General features: G+C 40.4%; 1 long non-coding RNA gene across 1 annotated transcript; it reads right to left on the reverse strand.

Moving 5' to 3' along the window:
* Positions 1–1,834: 1,834 nt before the first annotated feature.
* On the reverse strand, positions 1,835–22,312 carry LOC118761085. Its single transcript, XR_004997146.1, has 3 exons — positions 21,327–22,312; positions 1,928–2,134; positions 1,835–1,883 (listed from the first exon to the last, which is right to left on the reverse strand). It is a non-coding gene; the product is annotated as an uncharacterized LOC118761085 (long non-coding RNA).
* Positions 22,313–22,592: the final 280 nt, after the last annotated feature.

Here is a 22,592-nt window from a genome sequence, read left to right on the forward strand (position 1 = left end):
TGTACTGTATTTGAAGGCATATATACGCACCTTTTTCAAAGGAAAAAAAAAGTCTCAAACAAATATAAATAATAAATCAGCCTGGATCCTCTATGCGAAGTTGGATCTCCCATGAGCTTTAATGCACTAAAAACATTTATTCTTGAATATGCGTTGCTGAGATTGGGATGCCTCTAAGACGCTCGTGCGTCTTTTATACCATCAAATACGATACTTTACACGTAAACTACGATTTCAGCCCTTCGTTCTGTCAGGAACCTAAAAGCTCAAAGTCTAACGGCCAGGGGAAAATATAAACACTTACCAAAAACCTCCAAGAGTCTGAAGGAACCACTGTACCGGTTAATATCTGCAATTACTCGTATCAATACTCTGAAGTCCCCAGAATCTGAGAACTGGGAAAGCTTATAACAATTCTAAAAGTGAAGAAATACCCAAATGTAGTAACATCATAGTGACCCGTCACCCTCAGTAAAGATCCTCAAATATTCGAGAAAACATTAATCCATGATATCACTAATCTACATAATCTTCCTCTCCAAGACCCCCAACATTTTGGTCAAGTGTCTTTTACTATAACTTCAGGAAACTGAAAGAAGCCCAGCATGTATATATGTGTGTGTGCGTGTCATTGTTTGTGACCATCCAACAGCGCTTGACAATCGGTGTTGGTGTGTTTACATCCCTGTAACCATTATTCCCGCCACCATTCTCGGGTCTCCAAACCTATACAGATTTATACAGCTGACTCAAAAGTGCCTCCCTCATAAAAAGCATCTCCCAGGGCGTGCGGCTCAACTGCCCCGTCCTGTCTATCGGAGAAAATACTCGATGGTTTCAACAACAACAACAAAAAAGTTTGCGGGGGGGGGGTCGTGGCTTAGTGATTAGGGTGTTAGACTCATGATCATAAGATAGTGGTTTCGATTCCAGGACCGGGCGATGTGTCGTGTTCTCGAGCAAAACACTTCATTTCCCCGTTGCTCCAGTCCATTCAACTGGCAAATCTGAGAAAACCCTGCAACGGACCGGCGTTCCGTCCAGGAAGGAGAGTATATGCGCGGGGGTTCGTGGCTTAGTGATTAGGGTGTTAGACTCATGATCATAAGATAGTGGTTTCGATTCCAGGACCGGGCGATGTGTCGTGTTCTCGAGCAAAACACTTCATTTCCCGTTGCTCCAGTCCATTCAACTGGCAAATCTGAGAAAACCCTGCAACGGACCGGTGTTCCGTCCAGGAAGAAGAATATATGCGCCAAAGAAACCGGGAAAACAGACCCCTATGCTTCTTCCGAAGTAACGTGGACTAACCAGTGTACCATTCTAGCCATCATCACCGACGTCAAAGTTTTCGACTCCATTCCCCGCCATCCACTCGATACAAACTGAAATATTCAACACGTCCTTAAGAAACAACACAAAAACACCGGTTAGCAAACTGTCGGGTTACTGAGTTTACTCTTTACTCTTTTACTTGTTTCAGTCATTTGACTGCGGCCATGCTGGAGCACCACCTTTTAGTACTTATTCTATCGCTCTCTTTTTGCCGAACCGCTAATGTGACGGGGACGTAAACACACCAGCATCGGTTGTCAAGCAATGCTAGGGGGACAAACACAGACACACAAACACACACACATATACATATGTATATACATATATACGACAGGCTTCTTTCAGTTTCCGTCTACCAAATCCACTCACAAAGCATTGGTCGGCCCGGGGCTATAGCAGAAGACACTTGCCCAAAATGCCACGCAGTGGGACTGAACCCGCAACCGTGTGGTTGGTTAGCAAGCTACTTACCACACAGCCACTCCTGTAGCACACAAGAACAACAGTTTCAGAACCTTCGAAATTGCTGGATTGCGTGCCAAAGGGATCTGTCCTTTCACCCGTTCTTTTCAACCTGTAAATTAAACACAACTTCTCCCCACCTAGCACTTCTACAAAACATGCAGACAGCTTCATACGCAAATGACATAATATTCACATCCTCCTACCATTCTTCAGACACAGCTGCTCATTTACTTTAGAAGCCTTACTTAAATTACCTGGCTCCGCGACAACAGCCGTACAGAAGCACCTACCAAAGCTTTTCTCTCTCTCTCTCTCTCTCCTCTCTCTCTCTCTCCTCTCTCTCTCTCTCTCTCTTCTTACAGGCAATAATAATACCAGACAGCATCAAATACATACAGCCACCACACGCCCATCGGCATAAACATACCACACATAGAGAAGACACAATACTAGAAGCTAGATATAATTAACACCTCTACGAACACACACACACTCACACATGCAGTACATCCACAGACAGAAGACTTAGCGAAGGAAGCAAAAACGACGCACAAACCTACCAACAGCAATTCTAAGTACCACATTTGGCCAACAGAAAGCAACAATGATAATGATGTATGAACGTTACATAAGATCCATCACAAGACTGTGTCAGTTATAGTTGGGATCCCTAATATCTTTATAGCAAACCACAACAAATTATAAAGACCGCAAAAAGGTGTACGACGCATCGTAACAGGTTGTTCATAGGCCACACCCACAGACAACTGATGCAACGTAATGAATTGGTTGTGTGCTAGCTTTGCAACCACGTGGTTTCAAGTTCAGTTCCACTGCTCGTCACTTTGAGCAAGTGTCTTCTACTATAGCTCCGGGCCGACCAATGCCTTGCGAGTAAATCTGGTAGAATTTGTGGAAGCCGTCGTCTATATATATAAACACCATACCATCGGGAGGTGGAATTAACTAACAGGTGGTAACCGATAAAGAGAAGCAGAGGAGCTTTTAAGAGCGCATTCTGAGGCTTTTGCTCAAGCAAAATTAAATGTGTGTGTGTGTGTATACACACGTCTTTGTGACTGTCCCAACCCCAACCCCCACTTAACCGGCGTTGGTTTGTTTATGTTTCCCGTAACTTAGTGGTTCGATGAAATGGAACGATTAAGGACTAGATTTTTTTTCTTTTTTAAATAACTGGGGTCGATTCGTTCGACTAAGCCCGCCGCAGCCCAATGACTGAAACGAGTAAAAGATCAAAGATAAAATGAAGGGACACCCCACTTAACCGGCGCTGGTTTGTTTATGTTTCCCGTAACTTAGTGGTTCGATGAAATGGAACGATTAAGGACTAGATTTTTTTCTTTTTTAAATAACTGGGGTCGATTCGTTCGACTAAACCCGCCGCAGCCCAATGACTGAAACGAGTAAAAGATCAAAGATAAAACGAAGGGACACAAGTTATTTCTCCGACTAACTTCACTTCCATACTCCTTGCTGTTACTCCTAGAAACACCAAGTCCACAATACTACAATACTCCGGTGCACTTTTAAAACTACTGTCCATCTCTCCTATTCAGCCCGGACAAGCATAAAGAACGTACACACAGAAACTAGTCGCAACAAGCACCAGGCATTGTGCTGGGATGCACACACTCCCGACAATAATTGCAGACGAACAACAACTATTGCACTTTGATCCGTTCCGACTCTGCCTTGGCCGCGCCCAGAATCTATTTTTCCTACTCAATACGGACAAGCATAAAGGGATACACACAGAACATGCCGCAACAAGAACTGTTTTAACCAATCTCAAATATTCTGCAGGGGTATACTTACATCTCAAGGGCGTATATTCCGGGTGTGCTAGGTGTGCGCTGCACAGCCATCGAAAATGGTAAATTCATTATAAATATTAGCCTTACTCATTAATTTAATCACAAATCTTAATAGAAAACTTTTGTTATACCCTGCTTGAAATTTGGTGACATTGGGTGTGGTAGTACACCCAATACAACAACCACCATACGTCACTGATATACCTCCACCTATGGGGTGGACTGAGCCGTCGGTCAATCGGGCACTACCCGAGGGCCCGAAGCTCTGAGGGGCCCACATTCTACATGTTAACTCTACAAAAACACACATTCAAAGGGGCCCGGTAAACAGTTATGCCCGAGGGCCCTTAATACTCTCAGTTCGTCCCTGCCTCCACCCCAACAATAATTGCTGAGGAACAACAGATATGCGATCTGACTCGTTCCGAATCCTCTGTAATTGGCCCCAGAATCTTTCTTTCCTACTCAACTCAGACAAGACGAAGGAACAGAGATACAGAACTAGCTGCAATAAGAACGGCTTCAACCGACCCCAAATATTCAACTAGGATATTCATACCCCAGTCCCCAACAATAATTGCAGAGGAACAGTAACTATTGCACTCTGATCCGTTCGATTCTGCCGTGGCCACCCCAAGAATTTATCTCTCCTACTCAGTAAGGACAAGCATTAAAAAGTACATGTACACAGAATTAACTGCAACAGCTTCAGCTAGACTCAAACATGTTGGATTGTGCAGTTTGGGGTTTCAGAGACATGGAATAACAGAGAGAACAATACTACAGGTTGTATTTCATCATTCGAGCAAACTAATCTTGATCAAGACTGGCCTGGTGTTTATGCAACCGTGATGGTGGTGGTGATAGTGATGGTAGTCTTCCGTAGTCCGAGAAAGACGGTTCTGAAAATTCCTGCTGAACACCCAGGACAGACGATTTGTTTATAGTGATCCAATGTTTTGTGATGCACATTAGATCCCTCATTCCTTCAAATCGATGTTGGGTGAACAAGAGCGGTGTACCAGACCTCAGGAATCGAAGAAATCGCAGAGCAACACGAGATGCAGTGTTTTGTTCAAGAACACAACACAACACACCAACCGTTCTAGGAATTGAAACCACGATCTCCCAATCGCGAGTGCAACAACACTAGGCAACGCGCCCTCGCTGCGAAACAATAACAATCACCCAATCATCATCATCAACACAAACATCTCTCTGATGATCATCATCATACTTCCTCATCAACCGCCACTAATCAACTGCAAACCTCCATGTAGTTGTTCGATATGCTAGAAACACCAACAAAATCTCAGTCAAATCACATCCTGCCATATAGAGAAAGGGAAGAACAATCTGGATAATGTATTCCTAGGAAATCCTTTAAATCAAAACAGGATTGCCTTGGCTTGGACACTTTTGATCATAAGTCTGCTCGATCAGGGATGGCCTGGGTTTACACAACAACAGCAATAAATATTACGATGAACCATGAGCCAACAAGGGAGCCTCTACTTGGTCAGTGGATATGCTAGAAATAGTAGCCACGTCTCCCTAAAAACTATACACCAACAGTTTTATAAAGGCGAGCGTATTCCTAAACATTTGGAATGGCCTTAATCATAGTTCTGCTCAAGACCAAGGGAGGTAGGATGGGGGGAAGGTAGCAGTGTAATCATACACACATATATAAGGATACACACACACATATAAGGATATATATATTTATATATGCACACACACACATACATATACACGTACATATATATACGCGTCATACATATACATACATACGCGCGCGAACGCACACACACGCACATATGCACGCACTCACACACACACACATATAAATAACACTTGACTCTACACCACTTATTTATTTCCTTATTGCCCACAGGGGGCTAAACACAGAGGGGACAAACAAGGACAGACAAAGGGATTAAGTCGACTACATCGACCCCAGTGCGTAACAGGTACTTATTTAATCGACGCCGAAAGGATGAAAGGCAAAGTCGACCTCGGCGGAATTTGAACTCAAAACGTAGCGGCAGACGAAATACCTATTTCTTTACTACCCACAAGGGGCTAAACACAGGGAGGACAAACAAGGACAGACAAACGGATTAAGTCGATTGTATCGACCCCAGTGCGTAACTGGTACTTATTTAATCGACCTCGAAAGGATGAAAAGCAAAGTCGACCTCGGCGGAATTTGAACTCAGAACGTAGAGGCAGACGAAATACCTATTTCTTTACTACCCACAAGGGGCTAAACACAGGGAGGACAAACAAGGACAGACAAACGGATTAAGTCGATTGTATCGACCCCAGTGCGTAACTGGTACTTATTTAATCGACCTCGAAAGGATGAAAAGCAAAGTCGACCTCGGCGGAATTTGAACTCAGAACGTAGAGGCAGACGAAATACCTATTTCTTTACTACCCACAAGGGGCTAAACACAGGGAGGACAAACAAGGACAGACAAACGGATCAAGTCGATTACATCGACCCCAGTGCGTAACTGGTACTTATTTAATCGACCTCGAAAGGATGAAAAGCAAAGTCGACCTCGGCGGAATTTGAACTCAGAAAGTAACGGCAAACGAAATACTGCTACGCATTTCGCCCGGCGTGCTAACGACTTTGCCAGCTCTACACCACTTATTGCGTTCTTTATCGTTAAAAATTTGTACATAGAAACATACGAGCGTATACACACACCGTTTGAATATATTACAAAGAACAGAGAAAAGGCGTGCGTGCATGCGTGTAGACATGTACGAAGAACGCACGCCCCACCCCAAAAAACCCCGCGTTTATGTAAATTGTATCAAAGCACCTGATTTATTCATGTAGCTTTCACAAGAAGACACCCGGTCAAGAGAGAGAAACGTTCACACAACACACACCTAATCATCTGCGACAAAAGAAACGTGTCTAACAGTAAGATAACTTTGAAATATGAAAACTACTACTCGTTCTTCACAGATCGCTTGCCGGTCGTCAGAGCTGACCTACACCACGCAATATCAAACCATATACATAACCAATGATATCTGTCTTTCTGTCTCCAGTCAAATCCCTCCTCCTCCTCCTCCTTCTTCTTCTTCTTCTCCTCCTTCTTCTCCATCGTCTTTTCTTTCTAGTAACCTCACAAATCGGTCATTTTTTTTTTACTGCGGCCATGCTGGGGCACCACCTTGATAGATTTAAGTGGAACAAATCAACTCGAAATCCCTTCAAGAATTTCAATTTCTAAGTATGCTATTTACTCTATCGGTCTCTTTACGCTGAACAGCTAAGTTACGGAGACGTCAACAAACCAACACCTATTGCCAAGCGGTGAATGGGGCGGGATAAGTACATACACTCTATATATATGTATGTGTGTGTATGTACACACACACACACACATATCTATACATGTTACTTCTACACAGTTACTGTCAACGAAATTCACTCACAAAGCATTGGTCGGCCCGGGGTTATAGTGAAGACACTTGCCCAAGCTGCTGTACAGTGGGATTGAACCCGAAATCACTGGGATTGCACCCATTCATATACCCGTCCATACTGCCGGCTATTTATCCACCCAACCACGCCCCTAATCTAATGAACCCACCCGTCCAGCTGAGTGCATATATATATATATATATGTACCCATATATCTACCCAGCCCAGCCAGCCAGCCATCCAAACACCCGTATATCTACCTACCCAAGCATCTATTAACACATGGCTCTATCTAACTACCCAGTCAGCCGTACACCCATATATATATATATATATACATAAGTAACATGTATAGATATGCTTGTGTGTGTGTATATATATATACACACACACACACATACATATATATATATGCACACCCACCTGTGCATCTAAAAATGTACCTACTTACCTAGCCACATGTACACCATATATCGATCTATACCCACCCGCTTATCTATACACCCAGATATCGATCTAATCTAGATACCACTCTGACGATCTACCCACCTACTCAACCAGTCATCTAATTATACGCCCCCTTATTTGTCCCACCTGCCTACCCGTCCTTCCACTTATCTACCCACTTACCCCCATACCTGTAAACAGTGGCAGAAAGAGAGAAGGGGGGAGATGACGAGGCATGTGGAGAAAGAAAGAAAGAAAGAATGAAAGAAAGAAAGACGGAGAGAGAAGTGGGCGTGGCAGCGTTTGATTTATAACAACTAATCAGCAGGAACTAATTAGCGAGTGCCAGTACCTATAGCAATTAGTAGTAAGTTTAATTAGTTAAACGTATGTGTAAGCTTCCGGGCAAGTTTAATAATTAAGGGAAATTATTAATTACTACCTCTGTTCGGTGGCCATGGCGAAAGCGGTTGTGTGGTGGATGAAACTGAAAGGTCTGACGAAGGCCAGTTCCGTCTTTGGCCAGGGCCTCGTCGACATACTTAAAATACCATTTCAAAAGAAAGGTGCGGGTTGTGAGAGATGTGCAGAAAAAAATTTAATGAAAGGTGGGTGAATGAGGCGAAGATGGTCGGAATGAGTGGGCCTACCCTAAGCCGGTGCCTTGCAGGCTGAAGAGTATGGAGAGAGCAGTACTTAACATGGTACTTCCAGTGATTAGGGTTCCTTGGGATAAACGGAGTTTCTTGGAATGCCCCCCCGTGTGGTGTTTTACCGCCACCCTACATTGGGGATTTCGTTTACTCTTTTACTTGTTTCAGTCATTTGACTGCGGCTATGCTGGAGCACCGCCTTTAATCGAGCAACTCGACACCGGGACTTATTCTTTTGTAAGCCCAGTACTTATTATATCGGTCTCTTTTGCCGAACCGCTAAGTTACGGGGACAGAAACACACCAGCATCGGTTGTCAAGCAATGCTAGGGGGACAAACACAGACACACAAACACACACACACATATATATATATATATACATATATACATATATATATATACACATATATACGACAGGATTCTTTCAGTTTCCGTCTACCAAATCCACTCACAAGGCATTGGTCGGCCCGAGGCTATAGTAGAAGACACTTGCCCAAGATGCCACGCAGTAGGACTGAACCCGGAACCATGTGGTTGGTTAGCAAGCTACTTACCACACAGCCACTCCCGCGCCTATTTGTTAAGTTTTTTTGTAAATTGTATGTAATCGTTTACACATTTCAAAGTAAATCTCAACTGTCTTTTGTCTTTGTGTTGTCCAAAATGTTTTGCAGCCCTTGTGGCCAATAAAAGAATCATTATTGTTGTTGTTGTTGTAACGAGCTGGTAGAATCGTTAGCACCCTCAGGAAAATGCTTAGCGGCATTTCGTCCACCATTACTGCGGCCATGCTGGGGCACCACCTTGATAGATTTAAGTGGAACAAATCAACTCGAAATCCCTTCAAGAATTTCAATTTCTAAGTCTGCTATTTACTCTATCGGTCTGTTTACGCTGAACAGCTAAGTTACGGAGACGTCAACAAACCAACACCTATTGCCAAACGGCATTTCGTCCACCATTACGTTCTGCGTTCAAATTCCGCCGGGGTCGACTTCGCATGTCATCCTTTCGGGGTCGATAAATTAAATACCAGTAAAGTACTGAGGTTGACTATCCTCCTCTCCACAAATTCCAGGCCTTGTGCCTATAGCAGAAAGGATTATTATTATTATTATTATTACTATTACAGCGAGCTGGCAGAAACGTTGGCACGCCGAGCAAAATGCTTGGCGACATTTCATCTGTGTTTACGTTCTGAGTTCAAATTCTGCCAAGGTCAACTTTACTTTTTATCCTTTCGGGGTCGATAAAAATAAATACCGGTTGAATACTAGGGTTAATGTATACGACTTACCCCCTCCTCTAAAAATTGCTGGCCTTGTAACAAAATTTGAAACCATCATTATTATAATTAATATCATAATATCATTACGAGTGAGTGGCCAAGTGGCTGTAATGTGGCGTATTAGGTAAGACGTCGAACAAAAATACGTTACGTTGTCAAGTTTACCTAGCTGTTACGTTCCAAGTTCAAATCCCGTCGTGGGCGTCTTTAATTTTTCATTATCCTAAATCGATAGAATGAAATACCATTCAAGTACTGGAGGAAGGGAGTCTGTTTAATTTCTTCCTTTTCTCTCTCCCACCCGCCTTCATAAAACAAAAAAATATCGAGCTTTGTACAGTGTGGATAGATAAGTAGAGAGACAGATTATTAGACACAGAGATGAATGGCAAAATAAATAAATAAATAGATACACACAAAATAATCACTGTGCATACCACTGTTACGTAAATGCCTGCGACTCGGGTTCGGTTCAAACTTGAAACCGTGTCACGGTATTTAAAATGTCCTTGACACAAGGAACGGCATCCAATTTGCCCTTTACACACAGACAGACAGACACACTTACACACAAATGTATATACATATACAGACATGACATGTACACATATAGAAACACATACACATATTATTCTTTTCTACTCTAGGCACCAAGGCCCGAAATTTTTAGGGGAGGGGACCAGTCGATTAAGATTGACTCCAGTGCGCAACTGGTACTTAATTTATCGACCCCGAAAGGATGAAAGGCAAAGTCGACCTCGGACAAATTTGAACTCAGAACGTAAAGACGGACGAAATTCAGCCAGGCATTTTACCTAGCGTATATATATATATAATTATTATTATTATTATTATTATTATTACTACTACTACTATTATTACAATATTTCGACTGCTATTTCCAGTAAATATCGGTACCTTGTTGTGACACTATTTCCTAATATATATATATATATATATATTATATATAAGGGCTTAGTAAAATAAATTACTTTGCCACATACTGAACTCATATATATATATACTTTGTACGTTCAAAGTTCAAATCTGGATGGGGACCGATATCGCGTTTTTATACCCGCCCCCGCTAAGTCTGGAATCAATAAAATGCTACTGAAAGCAACTAGTACACTACAACTTCTACTACTACTACAACCACCAACACTACCAATCTCACTAATACTGTTACCACATCATCACTACTACTACTACTACTACTACCACCACCACGACCACCAGAAACAACACGATACTATTAAGAGTTAACGAAAGGGGGCCTTTATGTGGACGCTCAGTCTGCTAGAAATAGCAGCCAAATAGCTCTGAAATCTTGAATTACATACGCACCCGCACCACCGTCCTAAAGAAAAAAAAAGGGGGCGGGTACATGAGATAATGTAATTCTGACTTCCTTCATTAGGACGAGGACGGGATGGTCACGGTTGGGTGAGCTTTGATTGTAAGCCTGTTCGATGAGGGTTTGATTCGGAGCTAAACTACATTATCATTACAACCACGATATTACAATTACAACTATACCACTACTACTACTACTACCTCTACTACATCACAACGATTAATGTTACTACTATTACTACTATCACCACCACAACCACTGTTACGTATCAATCTCCCTGGTTTGTATGTATGCATGGATGGATGTACGTACGTACGTACGTAAACAGCTGACTGTCACACTGAAGATATCTTGGCCAGGACAGGTTTGCTTTCCCTCCACATTATCTTAAAGTTACAACAGAAATGTTACCACAAACTGGTCGCTCCAGGTCACGAGGTCAATTTTTACGACAGGAGTTGAGTAAGGAAGAAAGGCCGGCCGAGTGACATTAAACCTTGTACTTATACATGTAGACGCGCGCGGAGGTGGTCGTTTGGCAGAACTGTAAGAACGTTAGAACAACTGCTCTTTGCGTTCCGAGTTCAAATTCCGCCAAGTCTACTTTGCCTTCCACCTTTCCAAGGTCGATAAATAAAGCAGTAGTCGGATGCCGAGCTGATTTTCTCTTAACTCTCTCTGTCTCCTTGTTGAGGGAGACAAAATATACAAGCATATCCACACCCACAGACGTGTGTGTGTGTGTGTGTGTGTGTAATGCTATCACTACTGCGTGGGCAGAAAAAGCTCTGAGCAAAACTCAACGATCCAGGCTCAAATTCCATCGTCTTCCATTGCTGAAGTTCCCAGTTCAAAAGCAACTGACCTGGTCTCACCCACTGACGGACACTTGACTTCGGGTCAAGAGAGATTAAACAAGTGTCAATTGCTCAACTGCCTACCTGAAGAAATCAGAAATATGAGACAAAACCTCTAGTGAAACATTAACTAGAAGCACGCATTGGGATAAACTCGAAACGACGATTAGCGGACCAGCCAGCCATTCAAGGATACGACTCGGGGAAGATCAGCTGCTACGAACTCAATCATAAACCAACTCCTAGCCATAAAGCGACAACAGAACTGAAAGAAGATAAATTAAGGCGATGCTCAAGCATGAACGCAGTCCTATGACTGAAACCATTTAAACTAAGAAAAAAATGTGGCTGTGTGGTAAGTAGCTTGCTAACCAACCACATGGTTCTGGGTTCAATCCCACTGCGTGGCATCTTGGGCAAGTGTCTTCTGCTATAGCCCCGGGCCGACCAATGCCTTGTGAGTGGATTTGGTAGACGGAAACTGAAAGAAGCCTGTCGTATATATGTATATATATATTATATATATATATATACACATATGTATGTGTGTTTGTGTTTGTCCCCCTAGCATTGCTTGACAACCGATGCTGGTGTGTGTTTACGTCCCCGTCACTTAGCGGTTCGGCAAAAGAGACCGATAGAATAAGTACTGGGCTACAAAGAATAAGTCCCGGGGTCGATTTGCTCGACTAAAGGCGGTGCTCCAGCATGGCCGCAGTCAAATGACTGAAACAAGAAAAAGAGTAAAAAAAGAGAGAGATACAAACACACACACACACGCTTAAATCATTTGTGTGTATGTGGGTGGATGGATGGATGGAGTGCACGTATGTAATTATATACATCAAAATCTATGAGAGCAACAACATTAGCAACAGTTAAATAACGGCCGAGCTTTCCTATCGAAACTGTATTTGAAATTGAGAGATTTTTCTTAATTACAACACATTACCAAGAAAAGGTCACCACGGCTATCTTACTCCGTTATGCATTATATATTTATACAGACATGCATAATATATGTATGTGTGTATGTACGTATACATTTACAGATATATTTCATATTATGTGTGCGTGTATGTACATATATCTATATACACACGTGTTAATACGTGCCTAATATACACACACGTACGTTATATAGATACACCTCGTATCAAATATACATATGTACACACGCACATTATATATATATATATATACACCATCGCACACACACACATTACATGTATGACTATATAGTCTATGTTTTCACACACACACCTCATCATATATATATATATATATATATATATATAAAACATGAGTACATACTCACATATCGTATATGTGTGTATGTATATATATATATATATATACACGCACACATACATACACGTGCTCATACACACACACCACACATATATATATATATATATATATATATATATATATATATACACACACATTATACACATGCAAACCGAAACAAACCGTCGTAGGGCTGATTAACGTTTGTGTTGATTTCTTATATACATTATATATAAACTCATGGTCTCAGATCTTAAAGGAGAAATAGTTGGGCCATATATCGCGACCCTTCCACACACACAGTCTTTTAGTAATCATTTAATTTTATCGACACCGGAAGGATGAAAGGCAATGCTGACCACGGCGCGATTTGAACTCATAACGTAGAGAGCAACAAGGCTCAACTGATTCTCACGGAACCACCCCATTGATTTAATGATAGTCACAATCCGGTCTGACGATGAGATCAATACGTGGTTGCTTCGACAGCTCGAAATAGCAGCCGCATCTCCTTCAAGTCACACTAACATCTACAAAAAATAGCACTGCAAATAATGTGATTCTGGGTTCTCTGAATAAAGGACTAAGACAGGATGGTCACAGTTGGGATGTCTGTCATCATAGGTCTGTTGAACTGGTGTTGATTTAAGGGCTGGGAGGGATCAGTCGATTATATTGATCCCCAATATTTTGACTGGTACTTTATTTTATCGACCCTTGAAAGGATGAAAAGCAAAGCTGACCTCGGCAGAATTTGAACTCGGAATGTAAAAAAGCCGGAAGAAGTGCTGCCAAGCATTTTGCCCGAAGTACTTAGCGATTCTGCCAATCCAAGGCCTGAAATATTGGTTTCCAATTTTGGCACAAGGCCAATTCCAATGTTCAACTGGTACTTATTTTATCGACCCCAAAAAGATGAAAGATAAAGTTGACCCCCACCGCCGATATTTGAACTCAGAACGTGAAGGCAGACGAAATGCGGCTAAGCATTTTTGCCCGGTGTGCTTAACGATTCTGCCAGCTCGCCGACTTCCAAGGCCTGAAGTTATTGCCAGAAACAGTCGGTTACGTCGACCGACCCTTGAAGGACGAAAGTCAAAGCTGACCTCGGTGGTATATGAACCCAACAATAATAATAACTGTGTAAGATTGTAGCACGAGACGAGCACTTCTGATGGGAGATGGCTAGGCGATAACATCCACTCCTTAACTGTGCTTAACTGGTACTTATTTAATCGACCCCAAAAGGATGAAAAGTAGAGTCGACTTCGGCGGGATTTGAACAAAAGGAATGAAAGAAATGCCGCTAAATATTTTGTCCGACGTGCAAGTAATTCTGCCAGCTCACCGCCTTTATTTTTTAAACTTGTTTTTTATTAACATAGGCATGAGGTCTGAAATTTGGATGTTATACGATTACATTAATTGGAACTTTATTTTATCGACCCCAAAAGGATGAAATGCCGAATGCCGGCGCGGTAACGATTCTGCCAGCTCGCCAATAAGAAAGTGATAGGAGATGGAGGGGAGGGAGAAGGCATTTGTCTGCTATTTCTAGCAGGTCAAATGACTACTCAGGGTTTTCCTCGTCGGCTTGTATAAGCCTCAATGTGATGGTGACAATGGTAACAGCAGCGAGGGCGTGTTTATAAGTGATGCTAATTGAGAAAAAAGATGAGGAAATGATGATGAGGATGATGGTAGTGACGATACTAATGTTGCTGTAGTAATTGTTGATCATGATGATGATGAATGAGGCAGGTGGTACGAAACACTGATGCTGGCTGGCTAGCGTGATGGTGGCGACGTGAGTGAATATCCAGCCTTATGCAAATGAGGGCGACGATGTCGACGGAGGTATTGATATGACGGTGGTGGTGGTGATGGTGACGACGAAGATACCGGTGATGTTAATAATGATGATGATGCTTCTACTGACGATGGTAATAATGATAGTGGTTCTGATGGTCGTAGCGATGGTTAGTCATAACTGTTACTGTTGCTGGCGGCGGTGGCAATGATGGTGGTGGTGTTGGTGGTGGTGGTGCGTTGTTCAACCCCAGGTGGGATATCTCTGACTTATGTCCAAAGACGTTCCAACCACGACCACCCTGTCCCTTTAGGTGCATCTAAAACTGTATGTATTATATATATAATGTGACCTTCACCTTTTTTTTTCTTTTTGAAGACGACTGTCTTCAAAACAGGGTTTGGCTGCTATTTCTAGCAGATCGGGCGATATGCGTACAGGCTTGCTCATTGATAATGGTGATGGTGAAGGTGACGGTGGCGGTTGTGATAATGATATGGTGTTCGTATGTTGAGTGTACTATTGATGATGATGATGACGATGATGATGATGATAGGGAGGAGGCGGTAGAGGAGGACGCTGAAGTTCGTTATGAGTATGATGATGATGATGCTGACAATGATCATCTTTCGAGTATTCTAATTTTATTCACATCTAGGATGCATTATGGAAATATTAAATCAATGCTAGTAGCACTTCACTAAATATTTTTTTTTTATTTTGATCGATCTTCAATCGGTAGGACGAACAATAATACATATATATACATATATATATATATATATATATATATATATATATATATATATATTGAGAGAGTAAAACATGCAAAGTTGATTTCGGTACGATTTGAACTCAGAACGTACAGAGGGGAAGGAACTAAATAACATACCGCTATACTAAAGTCATTTTGCCCGACACCCAACTCACTCTGGCAATCCACGCCTCAGAGATGACGACGATGATGATGATGATGGTGATGATGATGATGATGACGACGGTGGTGGTGGCGGTGGTGGTGACGGCGGTGGTGGCGGTGGTGGTGACGATGATGGAGATGGTAATGATGCCGATGATGGCTATGATGATGATGACGACGACGGTGGTGGTGGCGGTGGTGGTGGTGACGATGGCGAAGACTATGACGACGACAACGATGATGGAATACAAGGGTGATGATGATGATGATGACGATGGTGATGACGAAGGCGACTCATGTTTGAATACATGTTCGCAATTAAAAAAAGAAGGCAGCGAAATAAGTTGGCAGCGGAAGGTGGGTGTGGGTGTGGGAGTAGGAGAGTGTACTCGAAAATGGTGGTGGTGGTGGTGGTGGTGGTGGTATGATGATGGTGATGGTGAGGTGGGGGGGTAAGACACAGAGCGAGATGGAGGGAGAGAAAGGAAACGAGGGAAGGAGAAAACAGCGACAAGTAAATCAGGAGACTCTCCATCACATAAAAAAAACCATTCTGCTCCCCACCCCACCCAGTCGCCCTTCATTTAGGCGGGGTGGGTGGGGGGCGGAAAAAAGGGGTACATGGGCGAAGGTGGGGTGGGTGGGGTGGTGGCTGAGAGGAGCTTTGAGTTGCAGATGACGAGTGGAGGGGGAGAAGGATTGTAAGGATGAAGGGAGATGTTAGAGAGTGGTGGTGGTGGAGGTGGAGGTGGTGGTGATGGAGACGGGTGGCGGTGGTGGTGGCGCTGTTGAGATGTAAATGCCATGTGGAGGCGTAGGGGATGCTAATGCTTATGATGACGGCGATTGTGATTGTGACGATGATGATGATGATGATGATGATGGCGGTAGTTGTGATGATAGCAGTAGTGGTAGTTATGATGATGATGATGATGATGGCTGTGGTGGTTGTGATGATGATGATGGTGGTTGTATTGGTGATGATGATGATGATGATGATGATGGCTGCTAGGGTGGTGAAAGGCTGATGGTGATGAAAAAATGGAGGGATAACAGTGGCATATCGGTGCTTAGAGAGTCGGGGGTTATGGGGATAAATAAACCTTACGCTACCAATGCCAAGGTTGCTTATCAAAGAACCTTTTCTTTACCGCATATTGCCAAACACGAAACAGAAAAAAAAAAAACTGAAACAGATTTTTTTGGAAAGAAAAACAAAAACGCACCCGATATTTATTGAAGGGAGACACGCAGACGACCCCAATGTGTGTGTACGTGCGATTATGCATACATACGCACACACACACACACATATATATATATATATATATATATATATATATATACACACACACACGTCAATGTATGTATGCACATGTATTTAGAAATGTATATGTATGTATGTGTGAATCAATGTTTAATGTGTGTGCGTGTGTATATATATATATATACGTTGCTCCAGCATGGCCACAGTCAAATGACTGAAACAAGTAAAAGAGTATACGTATTTACATGTGACTGTATTATATACACACACGCATGCATGTTAATATATCTACGTATATCTAATCTACATGTAGGCATCGGTCTTCGTATATATGTATGTGTATAAATGTAGCGTGCATACATACATACATACATACATGCACACACACACACACACACATAGAATCCTCAGTCGGAATCTTGCAATTTAAATTCGGTGACATGGCAAGAACCGTTACAGCACAGGACAAAATACTTGACGATATTCATTTCAGCTCACCGAGCTTTGCGTTCAAACCCCACCGAGATCAGTTTTTCCTTTCATCCTTTAGCTGGGAGGGGGGGGGGGTCGATAAAATTAATTAGCATTGCCAAATCCACGACCATAGATTAGCAGAATCGTTAGAGCAATGGACGGGGGTGTTCTTGCAGTTTTTGTTCCGACTCTTTGGGTTTGGAGTGCAAGACCAGGTTGTGATAGATAGACTTAACATATTACCCGATTTAACCCTCACCACCTGGTCTTCGGGCACTTTTAGCCTTTAGTAGAGTTTCCCTGGGACAAGCAACTCGTTTGAGAATAATTCCCTGCCTGCGTGCCTGCCTGCTCGCCCTTAATCTAGGAGGTCCTGAAAAAATATATATAATAAATAACGGGGCTACGAGAAGCAACCCGTCCGTCCCACGTCGACGATGCAGTAAATAGAAATAATAAAAACTATATTGAACTAGGACAAGAAATTGTCACCCGAATGCTAGCAAAAACTTGGGATTGTATTTAGAGAAAAAAGCAATTACCAAAAAAATAATTGAAATGAAATAGATTATAACACAATGGGACTGCTCATTCTTCAGTCTTTAATTCAACTAGTCAAAATATATATATATATATATATATATATATATATATATATATATATATATATATATATATATATGTATATGCGTTCCTGTAGAATAGAGTCGTAATTTCTTTGGATTGGGGTCGTGTGCGTGTTTTAACCATATCGCAGATGACAATTCTGCAAAGAAAATAAGGAAAGAGAGTGAAGAGGTTTCTGTCTCACCCGTTTCTACGTAATATTTCAACTGAGACTCTGTTTTCGGAAGTTTTTGGGGTTTTTTTTTATTAACTATTTTTCATTTTTTTTTTTTTAGATTTAGGGTTTAAGAAGTCGCGTATATATTTTTAAAGAATTCTCATCTCAGATGTTAAAAAAAACATAAATCTGAGGGGGGAGGTGTGGGACTGTAGAATTAAGCCAAAACTTAAAGGTGGAGAAAGGAAAAACTTCTTTTTTTATTTCCCACCCTTTCCAGAATTGTAATCTGCAATGCTTGAAATATACACATCCGAAAAAGATTGCAGTTTTTGCTGCTCGTGATAATTATCGATTCCATTCTACACCATATTATATATATATGTGTATATATATATATATATATATATATATATATATATATATATTAAACGTCTTGCTTTGAAAAACTGCATTGGGTATGATTAGTGAAAGTTTTGGTAGAAATGACTTATGTCCCTCTTAGTGTGAGGCATTTATCTGTAATAATGCCCTCTATATAATATAAATATATATATATATATATATATACACACACACACGAAACATGCATGCATACATGTGTATGCGTAGCTTCTATCATGTGGATATCTGTAGCTTAGCGTATAGTGTTTGTATATACATGCGTGTGTGTGTGTGTGTGCATGTGTGAGTTATACAGTGTCTGTGCGCGCGCGCATATACACACACACAATCCGGAAAGACGGTGTAAAGTAAGAAACCGTTCGAGTCGGATTTGAACTCAAAGACAAACGCACGAGATGCATCCCACTGAATTTGTTAATACAGACAACATAGCGAACGATCAACTTATGCAGGCGTATTTGGGGGGGCCCCAGCATGGCCACAACCTTCTGGCTCTTGTGTATGTGTGTGTGTGCCTGTGTAGCTAGATAAATTAGATATTTCGATGGGCAAATATTTCAGATACAAAACGTTAGATTTATTGGAAAATTTGTATCGATACATAGGTAGGGAAACGTCTTATACACACGCACATATTTGTAGAAATATATACATATATCCCACTAATTAGACAGACAGGCAAACACGAAAAGAAAGAAAGATAGATAGACAGATAGATTATGTAGATAGATAGATAGATAGATAGATAGATAGATAGATAGATAGATAGATAGATAGATAGATAGATAGATAGATAGATAGATAGGCAGATAGATAGATAGATAGATAGATAGATAGATAGATAGATAGATAGATAGATAGATAGATAGATAGTCAAAGGATCAAATCGAACACAAATATATTTCATAGATTAATGATGAATAAGCAAGCCACAGCTGGTGAAATAGCGGTTCCTACCGAACAATGATAGTGGTAGTATACAATGATTGGGATCGAACGTATCAATAGAACACACAAGGACAAATCGGCAATTAGTAAAAGTGTGGGTAGGTGTGTGTGTGTTTAGACATGTATGTATATATATGTATGTGTGTGTGTGTGTGTGTGTGTGCATATGTAGATGAAGACACGTGAGAATGCAGGAATGTGTGCGTGTGTGTACACACATGTATTCACAGACACACACATACATATTCACAGATAATTCGAGATGAAAACATGTAGACATGTACATACAGGTACTAGTTTGTTGTCAAGTTTCCTTACACGTGTATTAAATATACATATATATATATATACATAATATATATTATTCAAACATGTATACATATACGTTTTTTTTTTATACACATATATATTCGTGTTTATTATTAGTGAGTGAGTGTGTGTATATATATATGTATATATGTGTTTTATTTCAGTCAAGCATGTATACATGTGTATCATATACGTGTATATATATACGCGCACACACTTTGATCTTAGCTAAAAGGTCGATATTTCTGTTGATTCCCCAACCAGAAACGATAAATTGCAGAACCCAATAAATATTACGTTAAGTGTAGACCATTCTTCAATGCATAATAAATGAAGGACTCCTAATTACAGTTCGCTTGAATTACACGTTTCCAATCACTCAGCTGGTAATCCGAGATTGATTTTTTTTTATCTTCCTTTAGAATATATTTACTCCTTGAATACATTTTCGAAGTGTGTGTGTGTGTTTGTGAGAGAGAGAGATGGATAGGTATTTGTATAATTTCCTTTATGTACATGTATACACGAGTTTGTGTATGTATAAAATGTGTGTATACATATAGTATTTCGTGTATGTATGTGTATACACACAATGTGTGTAATATGTGTGTTGTGATGTATATGTTTAGATGTCAATGTATAAAACAGCTGTGTGTGTGTGTGTGTGTACACGTGTTCATGTATGTATGTATACATGTATATATGTATGTATATAAAGCGGAAAAAGAAATCAGTCGTGATGGTCCTTACCTGATTGGCTTTGTTAATCTGCTTCCTTAATCCAGCGAAAGACATGATTCCTATTTTTGTAAGAACTTCACGGCGTTAAGGAGTGTGTATAAATATATACAATGTGTATATATAATTTATATATAGAGATATGAAATATCTGAATGCTGTAGATATGGGACTCCTGTGTTTTAGCGGGTAAATAAAACCCTTTCCTAAACTACGGTGCTTACAACAGCAATATATGTATCATTTATACATGTATATGTATATATCTATATGTATGTGTGTGCTGATATATATATATATATATACGTGTATATAATTATATATATGTATATATATTATATATATTTGTCTTGATCCTCCGTTTTCAGGATAAGTGAATATTGTATTGCTTATACATATACATATGTAAATTTATTTATAATTATATATTTATATTTATATATATATGTATATGGATATGTATATATATAAATATTTATATATATGCACAGACTATCTATGTATATATAGAAATAAATATATATATTAGATGTTAATACCGTTCCTGTAAATAAATATTAAATTGTAAGAGAGCGGTGACACACCGCACAAAACTGGCAAGTGTACTCCTGATCATGAACGAGGGTGTGTGTATATATGTATACTCATATATGCTTGTATGGATGTATGAGGCTCTTTCTCTCACTCACTCTCTCTCTATGTATATATATATATTGAAATATATATATATAAATTTATAGATATCTACGAGAGCCTGTGTGTTTGTGTGTTAGTCTGTCAAGTAGCAAGCCTGTACGTGAACACACTGTGGAAATATCTCAAGGATATATATATATATATCTATATCTATATACATATATATGTATAAACTGGGTGTATATGTTTTGTATGTGTATGTGTATGTGTGGAAATGGCCAATCTCACCGACCAAAGTACTGTTTGCTTACAATATCAGTTCTACTGTTGCTGCTTTCTATTTTGTCTTCGTATTCAAAGACAGAAATGAGAAATCATACCATAATAATATTTATTACATATACATATATATATATATATATATATATATATATATATATAGCTATGTATTAATGTATATCTATATAGTTTTATATATGTGATATATTAGTGCACATATATATGCGTGTGTTTGCGTGTATATATATATAATATATCAATATCTCACTGTTATTCCCCCCACCAATATTATCTACTATTTTAAAGCAGAAGATCGTGTAAGAAGATTCGATCTAACCAAAACCAAGGTATAAAAGTGCCGAGTGCACATATACATATGTATGTGTGTATATGGGATTGCGTAGATGTTGAAGCGTGTATAGATGTAGAAGTGTGAGTATGTGTGTACAAATGAGAGGGAGTGAGTGAATGGGTTATGAATGAGTGAGCGGGAAGACAGTGAACGTTATGTGTGTGAGGTATACAGAGGGGAAAGGGGGGGTTAGAATAGAGAGAGAGAGAGGGGGATAGTCTAGGTGAATTAGTATGAATATGAGAGAGGGAGTATATGTAAGAAACAGACAGAGGGGGAATGAAGGGAGATAGAGATAGAGAGAGAGGAAGCAGAGAGTGTCACAGTGAATGAGTATGAATATGAGAGAGGGGGGAGGGGCTTATGTGAAAAACTGAGAGAGAGAATGAAACAGAGATAAATGAGAGTGTTTCAAAGTGAAGGAGTATGAATATGAGAAGGGGTGTGACAAAGGGAAGGGTAAGAGGGATGTGGAAAGAGTGAGGGATATATATGAATAGAGAGAGAGTAAAAAGAGTGTGTTTGAGTGAATGAATATAAATAACTGTGTGAGTGAGAGAGAGAGTGAAAGAGGAAATATAGGAGTGTAGGGTGAGTGTGTATGTGTCTGACAAATAGAGAGAGGTTATGAAGAGAAAGAGAGTTATGGATAGAGGGATGAAGAGTAAGAGAGTTATGGATAGAGAGA

The sequence above is a fragment of the Octopus sinensis genome, unplaced genomic scaffold (assembly GCF_006345805.1).
Source record: "Octopus sinensis unplaced genomic scaffold, ASM634580v1 Contig07321, whole genome shotgun sequence".
In the NCBI taxonomy this organism is placed as follows: domain Eukaryota; kingdom Metazoa; phylum Mollusca; class Cephalopoda; order Octopoda; family Octopodidae; genus Octopus; species Octopus sinensis.